The sequence below is a fragment of the Thunnus maccoyii genome, chromosome 20, assembly GCF_910596095.1.
Source record: "Thunnus maccoyii chromosome 20, fThuMac1.1, whole genome shotgun sequence".
Classification (NCBI taxonomy): domain Eukaryota; kingdom Metazoa; phylum Chordata; class Actinopteri; order Scombriformes; family Scombridae; genus Thunnus; species Thunnus maccoyii.
Window position 1 is genome coordinate 11421633 of NC_056552.1, and position 19243 is coordinate 11440875.

Sequence of the window (19243 nt, forward strand, 5' to 3'; positions counted from 1 at the left end):
CCTTCTGTTTTGCAACCAGTGGAGTCGCCCCCTGTTGGCCATTAGAAAGAATGCAGGTTTAAGGCACTTTTGCATTGGCTTCACTTTTCAGACCTGGAGCTTGCTGCTTGTTTAGGACCCAACGTATCAGCTAATCTGTTTCATCAGGACTGGGTAGTTATGGTTTGATCAGAAATGATCAACAGTTTTCTGACAGCATAAGCCACTGATTGGCATACTGATTGGTGCATGGAAATAGGTGACATCAACTTATTTTAAAGTAGCCCCACCTTCTTCAAACCAATAAGAGGAGCACAGACAAAAACAAAAACACAGGAATCACTAATGTGAAATAACCAAAATTGCTCCAACTTTTAAAGAATATTGTGCGTTCACAGGTCATAACAAGAAGCTGATTGAGAAAATACATTTTCAGAGTCTTTAAGGATTGTAACTTTGAACTTGGTCAATCATAAGGAAAGACCACGGTCATCCTGTAAATCCAGCCATTGACTCCAACATTTCCTTAAGAGGTTCGTGGCACTATCGCAACATCAGGCTTTCACCTCTGCTTCTGAGAGAGGACAGTCAGTATTCACGTGACCATTGGAAATCATTTGTCAGGAACACGGGAACACGGGTCATTTTAATCTAAAGCTGTAATTTTCCTGTTAAGGACATCTGTGAGTTTGTCAAATCTAAAGAGAAAAGTAGTTCTATTCAAGCAAGCGACAAATAGACGTTTGAGGACTATTACAGTACACAGTGTACACAGTGAGGAGGAAATAAGCAAAGGTAGACCAAATACAGACAGTCTAAAGTAAAAGATTTTGGAGAAGTGGTCTGAAGACAGAGACTGAAATGCAAAGCCTTATAATGTAATAAATGTACAATTTAATACTGTACACTGTATCTGCTCCCTTCTGTTGTATGTATGTACAGACATGTCACCCACTTGTCTTTTCTAGAGGCTTGATGATTCCTGGAGTCGGTTGTCTCACTCGCTCTGATTTAATGTTCTACTTGGCTTTGCATTTTAACTCATTAAAGTGTCGTAGTCTATACCTGCCCAGGAACGTTAGTCCTGATTGCTTAGGAAATTCACCGCTCCCTGCCTGTAATGAGAGTGGACAGAGGTTAGAACAGCTCAATAAAAGAGATAACCAGTCTTTGATCCAAACAGCCATGCAGAACATACAGGCAATACCATCAGAAAATGTACTGTCAGGAATTTTGGATTTTAAATTACACCTGATTAACTTGAAGGGAGGTGGAAGAAGAGTTTGGTGGACTTGGACAGGCTGAAAAGAAACATGTCAGTTTGTCTACATGTCAACTTTCCTGAAGACTATAAGACATTGAAACTCCGCATAAAGAAAAACAGTTAATGCTAAACACACAGATTAGGTGCCGCATGTAAAAATTAAACGCAGGCTCTCAGTGTTGAGGGATTTTATTTCATGCATGTCATTCACTTCCATCTCGAGTGCTGCAGAAGTGTGAGAACAGCCCTTGCTGATCAAGATCAGTGAGCAGTCTCACGTCTGCAGATGTTGGCTGTGTTATTATCAGAATACATCTACACATCAGACTGCTGCCATGAAACAAGCATCACAGAGAGAAGTTTGATTCTGTAGAATTTGAATACTCCTCAATTTTAGTGTAAAGACATATAGATTATAATTATACTGCAGCTATTATGCATGTTTTTTTCCATTTTTTCAAAAAAGCATAAACAATTTTTGGACATATTTGTGAATACCTCTGGTTGGATGTTTCCCTTGACAACGATTGACTGACATTTGAGGTCCAGTGTTGCTAAGAGACAAGCTGTCAGCTGTCAACTAACTTGAGAACTCATTCTGTATCCTATGAACTAGCCCACGTAGAGTTAGCTATCAACCATTAGTGATTTAAACTGCCTGTCTCTTTACAAATTCAACATTAGGGAGGACCCATGGTGCTGTTAAAGGATATGGCTGGCGACTTTCTATATTTTTATTAAACTATATTAATCTGTGTGCTGCATTGTAATGTTACGTTGTAAATTTCTCAAAGAACTTCAGTACAAAATCAAGAGGTTTTCATATGTAGCGCAACAAGCTAACAAAATTCCGTAAACGGAACCATGTTCCCACATGTGCGCAGTGGTGTTTGCCTTATAAGGAACTACTGTCAGCCATTTCTAAACAAAGTAACGTGACCGTAATCTTTGTGGCGATGGAACATATCCAGTGCAATGGTGTGACTCACTGATGTGTTTTTAATAGTATTTGGACAACAACGGAGGTCTATGGCACAGAAGAATACACTATAATCAGGATTTGGATACACACGCAATACTTGTAAGTAGATCAACTCATTGCTGGTTTGGCTCTGCACATGAGATTTGTTGACAATGACAAAAATATAAAAAAAATGCTCACCTTATGCTTTAAGTTTGTATTGGAAAAGATATCCTTATTAGCTTAGCTTGCTAATGTTAGCAGTGATTCCTACAAGATGTTACTTTTCATTTGTCAACAGCTGCTGAGTCACCGGAGGCCTAGCTAGCATTTCATGAGTCCACTTCTGACGATGGTTAAAGACCAGACTGTCCAAACTCACACAAGTAGTCCTGTAACCGCAGCACTCCGTACGTAACCCCGTGATTCAAATAACAAAAAAAGCAAAGAAAGGAGTCACAGAATAACGTAGGGATCACTTATAAATCACATTTAAGACAAAGCAGCCGCTACCAACAACGACCCACAGCTTGTTATCTTCGGCCGTTTTATCGTATTACAAACATTTTTTGTGCCCGTCCACACAGATTTGCACCAATCAAATTACCAGTATTGTCAGATGGAACTATATAGATGTAGGGGGGCACTAAAGAAAAACAACTCCCAACAAACTCCATGGATATTGATTTCTTAGCAATAATTCATTCAAAATTCACTTTAATTCACTTTAACTTTAAATTAAATGACCTACAATGAAGCTGTGTGAAACTCTGAAGCTTAGCTAATAAGGATAATGGTTAAAAAGAGAAAAGTGCTTCTCTATAAGATAAAAATGTCCCAGTGTACTGGCATGAAACATGTCTATTGGCACGATATATTACCTCCTGTAATTGATATTTTCTTACATCAGGATTATGTTTCAACAAGTCTCCTTTTCTGACTTTTATTAAAAAGTTAAACTGATTCTAAACATTGTCCCAAATCCCTCGGCTATTGAATATTCACAAGGCTCAACTAAAAAAAGATTTTGATCACCCAGAGGTGCCACTGCAGCCATAGTCTGAATGTGCTTTCCAAAACACTTGAGGGGGAAAAGGATTTCTTCATCTCCAAGCTAATGGTGTCCATTTCTGTTAATCTATGGCCCAGTGTTTTCCAATTTGGAGGGTGTATCCTCACTCTCCACTGTCTATTATGCTCCAGGGCTGAGGAGAGGCCACTTTCTCCCCATCTTTTGGCACTTGAATTAAATGGAAGCAACTTGATTGCTGGGAAGCACAAGACTAAGCAATCAAGCAATTAAACCAGCAGCACCAGCTCAGGAGAGAATTAATTTGTATATAATGATATCCTCTAGTCTTTTTACTCACATTGTAGTTTCATGGCTCTTTTGGGCTCTTTTGTTTGGAGAGTACACTCCTCTCTTGGCTTGTCAGAGAGATGAAAACAAATCTATGGTTAATAGGTCCACCATGGACAGAAGAGGTCTATTAGACAGTCCCTCCAGTTTTTCACAGAGTTTTTGTGATTGTTGCGATTTTTTTTTCTTTTGCTGTAAAATTGCACCTAATGAAGAAAGAGCCATATATAATCACTTTCTATGATAACAAACACATCACAGAAATAACTGGAAATATTTAGTTCTCCTCTTTTTTTATTTTCTGAACTTAAAGAACCATGGGTTCAAAGTTTCAAAAAAATTCCTGAGTCATAAAAGTGACGTATCTAATATAGAAAAAATAGGCTACATCTTCTGTAAAAAAAAAAAAAAAAAAAGTGCTTTAAATGCTTTTCAATTGTATTAATTCAACATATACTGTATGCACAAAAACAGTGCAATCTCTTACAACTGTAAGGGTGTATAAATGTATGAAACTGCAAGTCAGAGTCCTCTGTATGATACTCCATCTCCTCTCCCTCATCCTCATCTCCCATCAAAATGCTCCACTGCAGAGTCATTGGGTGCATAAAACTCATGTATGCACAAGATCATGTGATCAAATAGAGGTGTCAGATTAGAAAACGCTCCTGTAGGTCGTTCTGGAGTGCGTGGTCGAACGATCTATTTGGTCATATAATTTGGAGGACTTGTTGAAATTTTTGCTAAAAAGACTGTCACTGTGGAAGATATCCACTGTCTTTGACTTTGAACTCTGACTAACTTTTAGATAAACCTAAAAATTGTAAAGCGTATTTGGAAGAGATCCTCTAATGATCAGTATGAACTGGAGGAATGATCACAGCGAGAAAAACTTGTTTCAATGTTCATTTATGTACCTGACTGTTGTTTTAAAACTGGCTTGAAAAATTGTGAACCTATCCTTTAATCTTAACTGAGTGTTTTAGTAGCCAAAACAACATATGCCAGATGCAACCCTTGGTCTCAGATGTCAAAGTCCATCCATCCAGACTACCTCCTTATATGGTATAACATGACACTGCAATTAGATTTCCTCCAAAATGTATTTGGCTAGTAGTATACAGTGTTATATATCATATGTTGAAGTTTGTTGTATTGTATTGTATTGTATTGTAGTGTATGGTATTGGTGTGAAGGCAATCTAAGACATACTGTAGGTATCTCAAAACTTCATCAAATACTGTAAAAGCAGTATACTATTTACATGGATATATACCATGAGAGGGAAGTGAGAAAATATGTTTTGGGTTTTGTTTTGTCTTTTTGGAATTTTGGTGAACTGTGCCTTTAACTTAATTCAGTTGGTTATGCACAAGGGTGTAACTAGACTATTGTTCCAGCAAAGAAACAACATAAAGGAGTTCAAATAGTGATAATCATTTTCTAATCACGAGTGTGATGGCTTATAGACACAAAATGTTTGAGAGCAAACAATTTTCTCTCCAGCTGGCCTCTTTATAGATCATGAAAATATACTACTTAAATCAATGGGAGACATCCCACACACAATGGCAGCCCTGCTGTTCAATGATGGCTTTTGTATTGGAGATAATCTACTAAGGTCATCAATCATGTCATGCATCCACCACTAGGGGAAAAAAAAAGAAACTGGCTGATGTAATGGGTTGAAACATACCTATTATAAAAGAACTCTCTTCTTCTATTCTTCACTAAAAGAAGATGCAAGTGTTTGTGAAATATCTGTAAAGAAATATATATGTTTAGTGCCATACTAGGGGAACACTTTACACTAAACACCAAGGGAGTCAATAAGGCAAATTGTTCCAAATTCACTGTCAGGCATGTGGTGAGACAGGCATTTTCACAGCTAAAGACTCCCTGGTTGAGCAGGAAATGTACAATTGACCCTGTCTGCCTTTTCAAAATGGTGCAACATTATAACCTGGGGGAATGTGTTGTCATCCAAATGAGATAAGTTTATTTTCTGCGATCTAGCATTTGTTCCATCAGGCAGGGAGGCTATAAAGCTAGAAGGATCAGTGGGGAGTCGAGCTCGGCACATGTGGCGCGAACAAGGAGCCCGTCGAAAAGGCTTGGCCACCGCCCAAATCTCTGCCTCTGCCTTCTGTGCGGGCCCAGCTTTGGAAAGCAGGAGGCCACAATATTGTGGAACAAATTTCCTCTAATCTAAGCGTGCTGGTCTGGGGCTCCGGTGGGAAGGCTGCTCTCCTGTGCCCTCCTCGCCTGTCCCACAGATCAGCCCAGTTTACCCTTCACAGTGCCAACACACTGCAAGACGGATGAGATGTCGGTGGGGGGGGTTAGAGCTGTCGGGATCTCGGCCCTTCCGTGGACTGCTCATGTGTGCTCTCAGCAGGCCAGCGCTTTGCCCCGGAGAAAGGAGCTGAGTGGAGAAGAGCTGGCACGGGATTGGTCGGCTCCCACCTGCATCCCCACAGCCAACACTGACACAACTTTCACAACTTTAAAGCCTGTCACTATTAGTCTGAGACTAATTGTTGTTCAAATTTTTTGGTTTCTTCTTCTCTGTATATGCTCAAATTGAACCAATTTAACCATGACAAAAAATAAATAAAACAGATGGTGTCTGTTTTTAAAAAAAAAACACTTCACATCATATGCATAACACTTTACATTTCCACAAAGATCCCACACAGACGAGCGAGGACCCTCCTGTTGTCAAGGACTACATTTAGATTAAATGTGGTGCCATAGGCGGCGATGAAAACAGGTCACGTGCTCTGCTGGGGACTGTATCCATCAGCTTCCAGTCATTTTACAGCAGCATGCAAGGCTCCTCGGCTCAGGATTGATCGAGACAGGAAAGGAGTGGGAGTGATGAAATGTATAGCAGATAATTATTTATGGCAGAGACGCTATGAAGCTCCTCCAGCACATTTTTGTAGGCAGCTTCTCGGGGAATAAACATTGTTTATACCACAAGTTTGAGTGTTAAAACTTTCAAGTGATGGCTTTAAGACGAATTCCTAAAAACACCTCTTTGAGACTGGTGGTTCAAGGCTTTCTCTCCAATTTGGGCAGAATAAATGAAAGGATCATCACGAAACAGCAAAAATTAGAAGAATGTTTGAATTGGTTTAGATTTAAGACTATCATATCAAGTCTTTCAAACGGCCAAATTGGAGAGTCTTTTGTATTTCATCCCTTTTATCCTGCTGGCAGAACCTGCATTTACAAAAAAAATCCTTCTTCTCAAGAACCTTTTCATATAACTAATTCAGTTTTTTATTAGGCTTCCTGCTACCTTTACTACTTCTGAGCGAAAAGTTCCTGACATTATGCAGGTAGAAAATATCAAAATCATATATATCCCTCCTGCAGTTGCCAATGGGAGTCCCAACAGTCAGCAGTTCATATTTACAGAAGAAGAGACATGATGTGAAGGCAACAACAGAGCGCTAGTCAATTACCTCATGATAGTTCGAATAAAATATCTAATACCCTTGAGGTGAATTCAATGTCACTGTCACATGTTTTTGGTGCCTCTTTTCATTTTTCTTGGCCCAAGTGTGCACAACCCTTCAAAAAAGGTTATCAAGTGCTACTGTGACATAACTAAATACATTTCAATTAAAACTGATTGAATGACAGCAAAACTAAGACCCTAGTCAATGTAATAATGACAAATAATCCTTAAATATCCCCTGCAGAAATGTTTAGAAAAACCCTTTTCTGTGATATGATTTCAATTGCCCTCTTAAAAATTCTTAGTTAAGTCTACATCTACTCCTTTTTTCATTTCAAGTTCACTAAAAAGTCCGGTCTAGGTGTATGTGCGCTTGAGGTTTCAAGTTTCCATCACATTTGTGTAAGTTGCATATTCGTTTAAAGACCACAATTAGCTTAAAAACTAGTTGTGACGTCACAAAACTGGTTGAATGTACATGTAAACTCAGTGCTCTGACACTCAGGTTTCAGCAGACGGATGTGAAAATAGCTTTCTAGTGTGCAACTGTACATACTGTACATCACTCTGCACAGTGGAGCTCAAACATCCACGTTGAAATAACAATTAACATTGTTATTGAGTGAAAAGAGGCTATAATAATTTAAATAATACAGGTCTGAGACTTCTGTTCGAAATGATATCGACCACTGGGGGCAGCAAACACATCTCGGACAGCTATTCTGTCAGAAATGTAACAGCGGAACTTGTGTATTTGTTTACAACACAGCCAAACAAGCCATGGACAAAAGAAGACAGTCAACGATACTGTCAGACAAAATAATACTGCATTTATGATCCAATGCTGTCTGCAACATTATGTCCAGTACGTGCTTGCTTTGTTTCTGGGTATTTGAATCCTGCATAGGAAACGGGGACTCTGCCAGTAACAACTACAAATACACTGAATGCTGATTACTGAACATAAAAATTGTATCAAAAATGTGGTTTAATATGAGAAGAATATTAAGAATTGTTACTTAAATTAAAAATTAATTATAATATAAAGTATTGAGAAATATTCAGCACATTAATGATTTATAGGATTTATCTTGTTTACCACCATACAGTATGTGCTTGTATTAGATTTTTATTTAAATTGAGGTGGATTGTGAGGCAAACCATTTTTCAGTCATTATCTCTAGCCAGCTTACAAGAGCCCATTCTAGGAAATTTTCCAGCTGCAAAGCCGAGCTGAGCACTGTTAAGCACCCGAGTGCACCCCGAGCCATTTTCCAGTTGCAATAAACCCTGTTTGAAACAGGGCAGAACAACAGAAAAGTTGACTTGTTAACACAGAGAGAAGGAGGAGGACTTGTATGGTCTCAAATGAGCAGTCTGGGGCATTTTCATGCACTCGGGGCGGGAGGTGGTGGAGGGGCAGGGAGGAGGGGGGGGGGGGGATGTGATTTCCATAGCAACAGTCAAGTCCCCAGCTGTCATGTTTGGGCTGAGATAGGTGCTGTGAGCATAGGGACCACTTAACCCCAGCCACACTTCAACTTAGGAAGTTAAGATGCTGCTGAGTGTCTGTGCTGTGCCTCACTTAAAATGCAAACTCTATACCCCTGGGAAGATAAGGGAATGCTTTTGAATTAACCCGGGGATACAGGAGCTATGCAAAAAAGCCTACTCAGAAATAATTAACCATCAATGTTTTTGGATGTCACTGAATGATGTGTAAAGAGAAAAAAAAAAAAAAAACAAAACACAGTGAGAGCGTTGAGCCAGACACACAAACACAATGAATCCCCAGTTTATCGTCATGTGTCACTTGAAACATATTCGCTGGAAGACAATTATAGTAGTAGAGGTTTATTGTTCAGTAACCCAAGATACACTCTCTGAGACATCAAAAGTACTTTTTTTTTTTATCTCCCAAAATACATAAAGTTGATGAAATCCACTTTACAACACAAATATTAATTATGGCAGCTGTCATATGAATATTGTGTAATATATGTTATATGATGCAGCTGTGAGACAGTTCATTGAGCTGGCGATGCAAAACAAAAGTCTTCTCGACTAATTACTTTTTTTTGTGAGTTACTATACAGTGTGAACCATTCTCTATAAAAAGTGATACTCACCTTACTTCTTATTCTCTGCCATTATCCAGGTCACATGTTTTTTTCTTTCCAATTACAAGCAGCTGATGCTCAAATGAGCCAAAATGGAATCATATTATATCTGAAGCACGGATGGTCCGCAGCTACAAGCCTTAGCTTAGACAGAGAACATGGTATTATTTCAGTGCTTAAAGTGAAGCTCTTTAGCTACTGAAACACACTTGTAAGCCTAACAAAGCCTTAACCACAGCCAGGAAAGTGTTATGTCTGAAACAACGATGTCGCCCTGCTGATGGTGGCATCAGATCAGAAAATGGTTATGCAGTATGTGTCGACCTGGAAGGCATGGACCAACAGCATATGTTGTTTAATTTAGAGGACTTGTTGGCCAAGTTAAGCAAGAATTGAGCTTGAATGTATGCAATATTAGGAATGAAATTTCCCTTAATTGTCCAAAAATGTCTCCTTTGCTTTGAAAGAAAACATTCAAAAGGTTTTTAATCCCTTAACAAATGGTTCATTATTGATCAATAGACACTTGTGATGGATTTGGACATTAATTTTTCAAGGATGGATTGAATTGTTGGACCACCAGGCTGATTTGAGGGTATGGAAACAATGCATGTTTTTAAGGTTTAAGTTGTATACTCTTTTGAAAATGACCACAACGACCAAAACAGTGAGAGTTTAACAAAATAAAACGTGTTGATGTAACTTTTCATAGTATAAGTATCCGTTTAATTTATGCTGCACATTGTGCAAGCGTCCTGCAGAAAGAAAAGCGCGCGGTAAAAGGTTAAAACTATTGTTATTTAAATAAGAGTGGGTAGACCAGCTTATTAAGTTTTTATTTGTGCATTAGAATTACCCTAAACCTTTCAGAGCAGATACACTTAAGAGGAGTAGATAGTTAGGTGACTGGTTGGAGCTTGTAAGCTATTCAGTGCAAAGAAAGATACGAGTGCACCATCAGGATGCTTGTTTTCATGTCATCTGCTGCATATTTCTCACAGATCCATATTGCATAACTATATCAACCTGCTGATATCCATTAATATTTAAGATAAGATTAAACATTATCAAATCATTTAGGGGATTAGGTAAAACTGTCCTCTTCCAAACCCACAAGAAAACATGGATTCTTGTTTAAACAGAAGCGACTGCAGTGAGAACAACTCGTCTCCTCACGCTGGCTCTCTTCTCCAGAGACTGAGTGTTTCAAACAGCCTTCCACGACATAACAGATATTGCTCGCGACAGCCCAGACAAAATGTCCCTGTTGTTTTGCAAGGGAAAATGTGGCATTGTCCCTCCACGGCGGTCCCCTTCTGGGTGTGAATGGCCATCTAATCAAGCTCTCCCTTTCACTGCAGCTGGTTTACAGCGAGCAGCGGGGCTGACCTCTGAGGGGCCCGCCTCCCCCCACCTCCCCGTCCTCTGGGACCCTTCAACAAGCTTTAGAGGCCAAATGAGGTGTAAGTCTATTAAAAGGGAGTTTGTGTGTAGATCACAGTCCCTCTGGGGGTGGGAGCCTTTGCCTTGTCATTCAGGTGCGGCTAATTTCCTTCTGCTCCACACGCAGACATGAGGCCTGCCCGTGGTCCTCATCACACTCAGACGAGACCCGCTGCTAGAATTTCAAATGACAGCTTCTTGCAGAGGCAGCAGGTGATTTATTAAAACAGAACAGTGAAACAAAGAGACATCGCTTTAATGTTGTGGATTATATTCACAATGAATTCAACGTGGCTGCGCAGTGCTCACAAACCATGATCCGATTCATTTATGAGGCTCTTAACTACAGTGCAAATATCGCTGTATGCAAATTAGATGGAAAAACAAACTGTGACTGTTTTTGCTCACGTTTTTTCTAAAAATTCTCTGTCTTGGCAACCAGATTTGGGTGGAATTTTGTTGGGATGTGAACACAAATATTTGATCCTGTTTACTGCTGCTGAGAGAGAGAGAGAGAGAGAAGAGAAAAGCTGGAGAAGCCGACAAGGGAAAAACGGAAATGGAGGCCACAGGCGATGCTTGAGTGAATGCGAGTATGAATTTGTAGCATAAATTGATTGGAAGTGAGGGTTGTCAGAATAACATGATGTTCTACCAATCAGGGTCCTACAAAGAGATCTGTTTATCACAGCTCCTCGTGAGGCACCTTCAACCTTGCGGCTCCAAACACAGCAACGTGTAGTAACTTAGTACCTGACATTACAGTACAGTCAGGACAGTAATATGATTTTTACTGTGTTGTACTCCAGCACACTGGATCTGAAAAGAAAATACTATAGGCTCCAAGTGATTACTTTCATCTTCAGGTGTTTACATCCACACAGATTATCAGCTCGGAGCTTGTTTCCCCCAATTTTAGGACAGCGTAGCAGGGAGTGAAAGTGAAGATAGCTGCAGTGGAAGTGTTTGCTGATTTTTTGTCGGTTGTTTGACATTGATTGTTGAATAAGATGATTTAATTTAAGTTTATCTTAATTACTTTCTGTCCTCTAAAATTAGGAGACGATGTATGAAAATGGTTTCAGATCCTCTGATGAAGATCTGAGCACCCCCGGGTTAACTGCTCTCAGTGCTTACACTTCAACTGACAGTCTTTACATTAACTTCATGATCATTGTTTCATTTAAAATCCAGTGTGCTTGAGTACAGAGACAACACAATGAAGGATTTGCCACGATCCCATGACTGCACTGTATGTGTAAAGAGTTTACTTCTACAAAGCTAAATGATGCTGAAGAATGGTGCTGAAGAAGGTCAGATATCTTTGCATACTTGATTTTTATAATTAATCCTTTATAAATCCATGAGATAAGACAGTTTTTTTGGAGTGAAGCATCATCATGAACACAATGTTTGCTCCAAAATAACAGGAGGTATAAGTTCTCAAGATCAGGAGTGTACTTTGTGTATGCAAAGAAAATTACTGGATGATCTCTGAACCACGAATGCAAATGTACTTGATGTTTAAAGGGGTCATGCACATTTCCAGGTCTATATTTATATTCTGGGGCTCTCCTTTGTGTATCTTTGCATGATTTACAATTCAAATCTCCTTATTTATATTAGACTGGCCCTTCATGTAGCCCCTCAGTTCAGCTTCTGTCTGAAACAGGCCATTTTAGCTCCTGTACCTTTAAGGCTCCCCTCCCGATGAGCCCACTCTACCTTGATTGGTTAGCTAAGCTGCATCTCACCAGCTCCGGGGGCTACGTAAACAAACAGTAGTTGGCCTTCGCTTTCTTTTTCTCGTTGTTTATTGGAAATATAAACTTCTCAAATACATTCATACATTTTCAAACTTGAATCCCATCTGAAATATGCAAGTGGACAACTCAAACAGCCCGTGCAACAACCTTAGCAACAAATGCTACGTAACGGACGCCGGTTAATAGGCTTGCGCAAATAATCTGACGTCATCACAAGGTGGAAGTAGAGCTGACATTGCAGAAGAAGCATTCAGAGCAGGCTGAAGAGTTAAAGATGACATTTCACATACGTTCACCTCAAGTTTTGAAATTTTTACTTTGTTTAACATCTGACATTATAACAGCATAACAGAAACAGACAGAAAATCACAAAAAGCATATGACGTCCCCTATAAGATATACTGACACATTAGTGGATCCCTAAACACCCCTCAAGCCACCTTCAGAATGAACCGACTCGATATTTGGCTGAGGAAGAGCTTTTCCAAATCAAACATTGACAGTGTCAGAAGGGACCAGGGTCAGCCGAGCAGCATTAACCTCTGGGAGGCCTTCTCTGTGCAGTGCATTAGTCACATAGGGGAGGAGGAGGGATGTCCTGTAATAGATTATTGACTAGCGGGCAGCGGCCTGCACCGCACCATGTGGTCCTAGCCAGCCAGTGACCTCTTCATCACAGATGGAGGAGCCCACCTGCAGTCCACAGCAATGCTAGAGGACACACACACACACACACATACATAACATTCCCACAGCAGCATAACCCCAACGACTAATGACAAACACACAAGTAATATTCTCTATTTGGTTGCAAGACAGTTAACAGGACAAGGAACCTGAGGGGTATGAAACCATATTCATTCATAGCTATAAAATGGGAGTCCTTGGCTCATCAAATTGAAAGTGCTGTGGAAACAACAATTGCTTCCATGAACTTAGACTACCTAATTAAAGGCAGGCAATTTCTCTCCAAGAGTCACACTCAGGATCTTTAATTGAAATCAAAATGAATATCGCTGGAACACAGGGAGAGCAGGGTGGAGCGTGAGTGGGGGGTGGGGATGGACACATCCTTTCCCATTTTACCGGCCTCAGTGTCAGCTAACATGGCTTCACATTTGATATGCTGATTGCCGAGAAATAGATTTTTGAAATAAACCTTTCATTTTTCGACTGTTCGGGCTTTAAACAATACATGATATGCTGCATTACAGCAAAAACGAAAAAGAATAAAACAAATCAGAAAACAGACTGACTTAACCCAGAAAGACAAGAGCATCTCCAAAACCATTGCCAATATCATCTGTGCTCTGTTTCCCTTTGGCTCAGCCTCGTTTTTTTTTTAATTGTTTGATAATTCATCTCCGAGCTCTAATTTACCCCCCATCGTCAGCCCTGTATGTTCGACCATTGTGTTGAGACATTCCACTGAATTTCAAATGAGCTTGTAGCATATAAAGTCTTTCTTCCAGGGAAAGCACCTATTTATGGACATGTTTGTTTGTTTTTCATCAACATTAACCCTTTGGGCAAGGAACGTCCGTATGCCGTCTTTTCAAGAGCGGTCCCAGGAACGTCCTTGGGCAGGGAGTCACACTGTTTCAGTCAGGCTGTTTTCTCAGTGACTCCTAGGGTGAAAATATAAGATAATTAATTTTGTTTTCAGCATCAGAACATATGACCTATGCGATGGTCTCTCTAAGTATGTTACATGTAGCTTTGTGTGAAAATTAACCTCAAAAAATTCCCACCAAATAGCATTTTGAGAGCACTTCTTTAATTCACGTTATTTTCTATTGCAACAAGAAGGACACAAGGAGAGATTATTCAAAGGTGACAAAATCAAATATCGTGTTACTGGAGTTTTGGCCTTTAAGACTATTTCCCTTCTCTATGCAACTTCAAAGTATACAAGACTTAATTTTCTCATACCATACTGAATCTGTGATGATAAGTGTCATTGGTTAAAGTGTTTATTTAGCCCTACTAGTGAGAGAAACATTACTGGTGTGTTCAAGTACTCCTGTTCAAAACTTAAAGGTGGAAATTTCCCTGACAATATAACATTTATGAGTTGTACACTCAGGCAGGTTCAATAATATACAAGTTTTGATGTAAGAGTTGTGACATAGGTCTATTTAACTGATTATTTTTCTGTGTCATAAATGATTAAAACAGCCTGCATGTAGAGATAAAATATCCAGTCCACTGAAATGTGAAGTTAATGCCTTGATTTATTGTATTGGTGTTTTGATCGATCTAGTTCATGTGATACACCAATGACTATGATCACCTGAAAGTAAAAACCTGTAGATTTTCCCTTAAAGTCAGCCTATGGATGATACGGTTTAAAATCCCTGAGCCACGCTTCCAAAATAGTTGGGGGTACAGCAGAAATCTGGTTACTCTGGATTTACAATAATCTGGTTACTTAGATGCATGTAAATGTGACTATCATCTGCAGTCCCTTGGCAGGTCACAGTTCATTATTCATAAAACATTCACACAATGATGTAAACAAACAGGACAAACACATAACACAAAATTACATATAATAATACATCAAATTGTCCATATGAACAAGAAGTGTATAATACTTGGCAGCGAGTGTAAACCAATGATTGTTGAAAAAATGTGTGATTTCTTGATAGGTTGGACTTTTTTGTGACACATCAGGTCACCATCAGAGAAGTACTGTTTTCCAAGTTCCAGGTTCAAGTGCCCGTTACATATATGTGTGATATCTGCAGGATCTTTAAGGATTAGGGTTGAGTGACCTGCAGATGGAGGGTCACGAGGGCAGACAAGATAGCATGTTAACTGGCAGCTCACCACCACTGGCTGTGGGTATTATCTTTACAATATTATCCTCTATAGATCAGGATTGGTCTTGTATCTGACAGTCATTTCTAGAGTTTTTTGGGGAAAAATTGTTATAGTTCACTGTACAATGATTATTAAAATGACATTTGTAGTCTTTTTATTAAAATAACATTATGTTGAAGCTGTACTTTTGTCATTATCAGATATGTTCTGCTAAATGGCTAGTTTTTTGCTGGGAACTAGTACAGCCGCAATACTAAAATTATTAAGTAGCCTATGTAGGCTATTCAAGGGACCTTTAACTGTGGTTTCCAAAACAGTACAAAATTTACATTAGCCCTGCAAGGAACATCACTGTCTGCATAAACTGTATCACCAAAGGTAAAAGGATTTTACCTTTACTTAAAAAAAATACTTAACTTGCCACATGAGCACTTATTTCTTTTTACACCATGATCCCAACCCTTGCAGTCCACAAGTTAAAAATCTAAAACAAGATGAAACCTTTTGTTGTGTCTAATCTTTCTAAGTTGTAGTTAGAGGCCAAATGCGAAAAACCTTTGAAATATCTCGAGTGTTACAAAAACACGTGTTCCTAAAAACACCACCAACCTTTCAGTGTCCAACAAACACACACATGCACACGAACAAACACCCACACGCTCAAAAAGGATTGAGAATATGAGGCTATCAGAGCCTCACACATTACATTGACTGGTGGAGGTCTTCACTGTTTAAGTGGAGCTGCCTGCTGAGGTTTTCCTCCCCGGCAGCAGGCCGGTAAGTGGCAGTGATGAGACACTGTCCCCTGTGCCTCCTTCAGCTGCCATTCCCTTTAAATTGAAACAGAGTCCTGCAAATAAATGCCACATTCTGAGCAGGGGGAACGCCTGAAAGTTGCATTTCATATAAGCACCCATTGGGGAATTGGCCTCGGCGCAGTCTGCTTTATTCGCTCTGCTTTTTGTTATTTATATGATGAAGGAACAGGGCTACGTCAGGGTCATTCAGTGTTCATTTATCTTTTTATGTTGTGTTCTGAGGCAAGCTGCTAGAGTCAGGCTGCCTATAGCGGCGAAATCTGCGACATGAGTCCCCTTCTATGGCTCTGAATATTACAGACAATCTTACTCTCGGTATCAATATGCATTAGTTTTACCCCCCGTTCATTAGCTTTAAATGGTATCTCTCTTTAAGATTAATTGAAGCTGGGATAAAAGAAGATAGCTCCCAAGAGTGGCCCACTGTTTGTTATTCATGTTGGCCTGAAAACGGCAACAGTAAATCCTCTAAGTTGTTGTTAAGCTGGCTGTATTACCATATGTGTGCCATTTCCATGGAGTGACAGACCCCCCTGGATCAAATGGGGACTATTGATCCTGCAGCACTCCATTTCAAGTTAATTGTGCTTGAAATGAGGTGCACACACTCAAGCATACCTGCATTGGGAAGGCTTTATTTATTTATATTTGTCAGGGAACCCGTGTCAGATAAACAGAAAATATTCAATTCACGTCTTATTCAATTTTGCTCAAAAGCCAGTTGTGCTGAAGTATGCTCTGAAAGTGGTTGAACCTGATTGAATCAGACTTTGATCCTTAGTAAGGCCTGTGCTACATGAGACTACAGCCTACAAGAAAACATTTAGCCATGTTTAGGCAATACAATGCAGGAGATTGACCAAAATTATACAAGGATTTAACCTCATCAGCAGAAAAACCCTCATCAGATTCTGACAATATTCTCACTAGCTCCCTCTTTTTTTTTTCTCCCTCCAAGGCTCCCCCTCCTTTTCCATTTCAGCTTTTTCCCCCGGCTGGAGACGTATAAGTAAACGTGGCTGTAATATTTCAGCAGGGGTCAGGTGAAATCTGGCCTCTCCCTGACCCCTATTCCCTCCGACACTAACAAAGCAGCCTCTAAGGTAACCAGGCATGAAGAGCCTGGCAGAACCAAAGAGGCTGGAAGCTCCTCAGCAGACGTCCCGCTCAGCCTTCAGCGTGATCATGTGCCAGATTATGACTTCAAATGCACTCCTCAGCCTACAAATCATTTATCTCCCCGCAGCACGGTGGGCTGAAAGTGGTGAATCTGAAGTGGGGAAATGGGCACAGAAGATTAAATGTTTCAAACATAATCAAATCAGAAACAGATCAAATCTCGCCCTTGACATAGTCTCATGATACTGATGTGTTATAAAACCTCACTAAAAAAAGCTTGTCGTACAGTGTAAAACACAGGAAATTCTTTTATAAAAGAACCCGCTGGTAGAAAAAAACTTACTGTAAGATGAAATAAAATAAAGTGATGACTAAAGGTGGAATGCTACTCCCCCATAATTTAAACACAGGCAGTGTCAGAGACTGGCAGTGAACGACAGCAAATATCACTGCTCCCTCCACTGGCCCCCGGGCCGCTGCGCAGGACCATTTATAGAACAAAACCCCTCCCTCGGTTTGTTTATAAGCCTATTCTTTTATAATAGTATATATAAATAAGTGAAACTGTGTAATGGATCGCATTAAACAGGCAGGCATATTGAGGCAGGATTTAATTTGCATGCCAGATTAGCTTGCTATTGGTCGGGGCAGTGCCGTAGGGCAGCCTATTCATTAATAGGATCTAGTCTCTTCAAATCCATTAAGTCAATTGAACCCATACATAATCTGATTTCAGAGGCACCATGTAAATGTTGTACTGGTACGCCTGTTCTAGGACAGGCCTTTGCACTCCCTTAAGTGCAGTGGTGTGGTGGTATTTGTAGTGGTGAGGGAGTAGATCTAAGCACCAAATTAATAAATATGTAAATAAAGTTAAGTATGTGTCACCTACCATCACCCATTCATCAACAGTCTTTACAATTTACGCTTTTTATTCATATATATCATAACAAAAACAGGTACCTCTGCCAGTAGCAGCAGCAACGGCTGTAGGTAATGAACACTGTTGAAAAAAAAGATTTTATTCTGTTACCTTTGTCATTGCTAACTGCTTGAATTAGGAACAGCGATGCTGTTGTTGTAGCCTCTTTCCCTCATCACTTACAGTATGTTGACATTAAGCTACTGTACAGAGGCTCAGTGTTGTTGTTTTTTTTGCAGTTCACTGCCGCAACAAAGGCATTACAGCACACAGCCTGGTCCAAGAAATGCTGGTGTCCATCCACTGAGAGTTTGTTCTGACTCTGCAGGTAGGATTTCTAGACGCATCATAAACAACAAAGTCACATTTCAGGGTTTGGTTAAGGCCAGGAGGGGCACAACAAAACAAAGCTGTTTGAGTTAGTCCGTTCATTTTTCGGACATAATTCAAGTATTTCAAGTTACGAGTAAAAGTCTAATTATTTGATGATAGTGTCTTTCATATTAATATGTCTGCAAAAGTTTTGTTGGTAGAAAAATGAGAAAACTCCAGTGAAAACAACTGGGTATGTATTGTTTTTGGTGGGGTCCAGAGCTAGTGAGCATTGTTGTCTGCCACAGTGTCATTCTTATTAGCAGGGAAAAAATCTTAGTTTGGCAATAATTATTAAACTATGCTTCATGCTTCAACTATGTTCAAATCCTACACATAGTGGCTTTAAAGACAGATTTTGTCTCGACATCTGACAACAGCGGTACTTTTTGGAATTTAGGGACAACAGAAAACTTTTTGGGAATTAAAGCATGTAACAAATTCTTTTTTCATCATACCAAAAATTTAGATTCTGGGGTAGCTACAACAAAATCAGTTGGAGTCATAGTGTTATATGTTTGCACATTTTGAGGGTGGGTATAAATGCTTGGGTCGGTCTTGCTCCAGGAAACATTTCACAAGACTAAAAGAGGGATTGCAATCTGCAGAGTACTTACTCATGAGATACCAGTAAAATCATTTTGTTTTACAGGCTCTGTTATAGAATTTAAAATGAAACCAAAAATCTCTTTTGTGCAAACAGATCTTGTAAACATCCTAAACTCCGCTCACAGATCATCAGAGGTAGTGACTCCTAGCCACGTTAAAGAACTCACGGGTGATGCAGGGGGGTCAAGATGACCTAAATCCTTGTTTGTGAGGCT

At 39.7% G+C, this 19243-nt stretch overlaps 1 long non-coding RNA gene across 1 annotated transcript; it reads left to right on the forward strand.

Annotated features, from left to right (window-relative positions):
- The first annotated feature begins 2172 nt into the window (after window positions 1-2172).
- LOC121887104 lies at window positions 2173-19177 on the forward strand. Its single transcript, XR_006092905.1, has 3 exons — window positions 2173-2324; window positions 18287-18375; window positions 19123-19177. It is a non-coding gene; the product is annotated as an uncharacterized LOC121887104 (long non-coding RNA).
- Window positions 19178-19243: the final 66 nt, after the last annotated feature.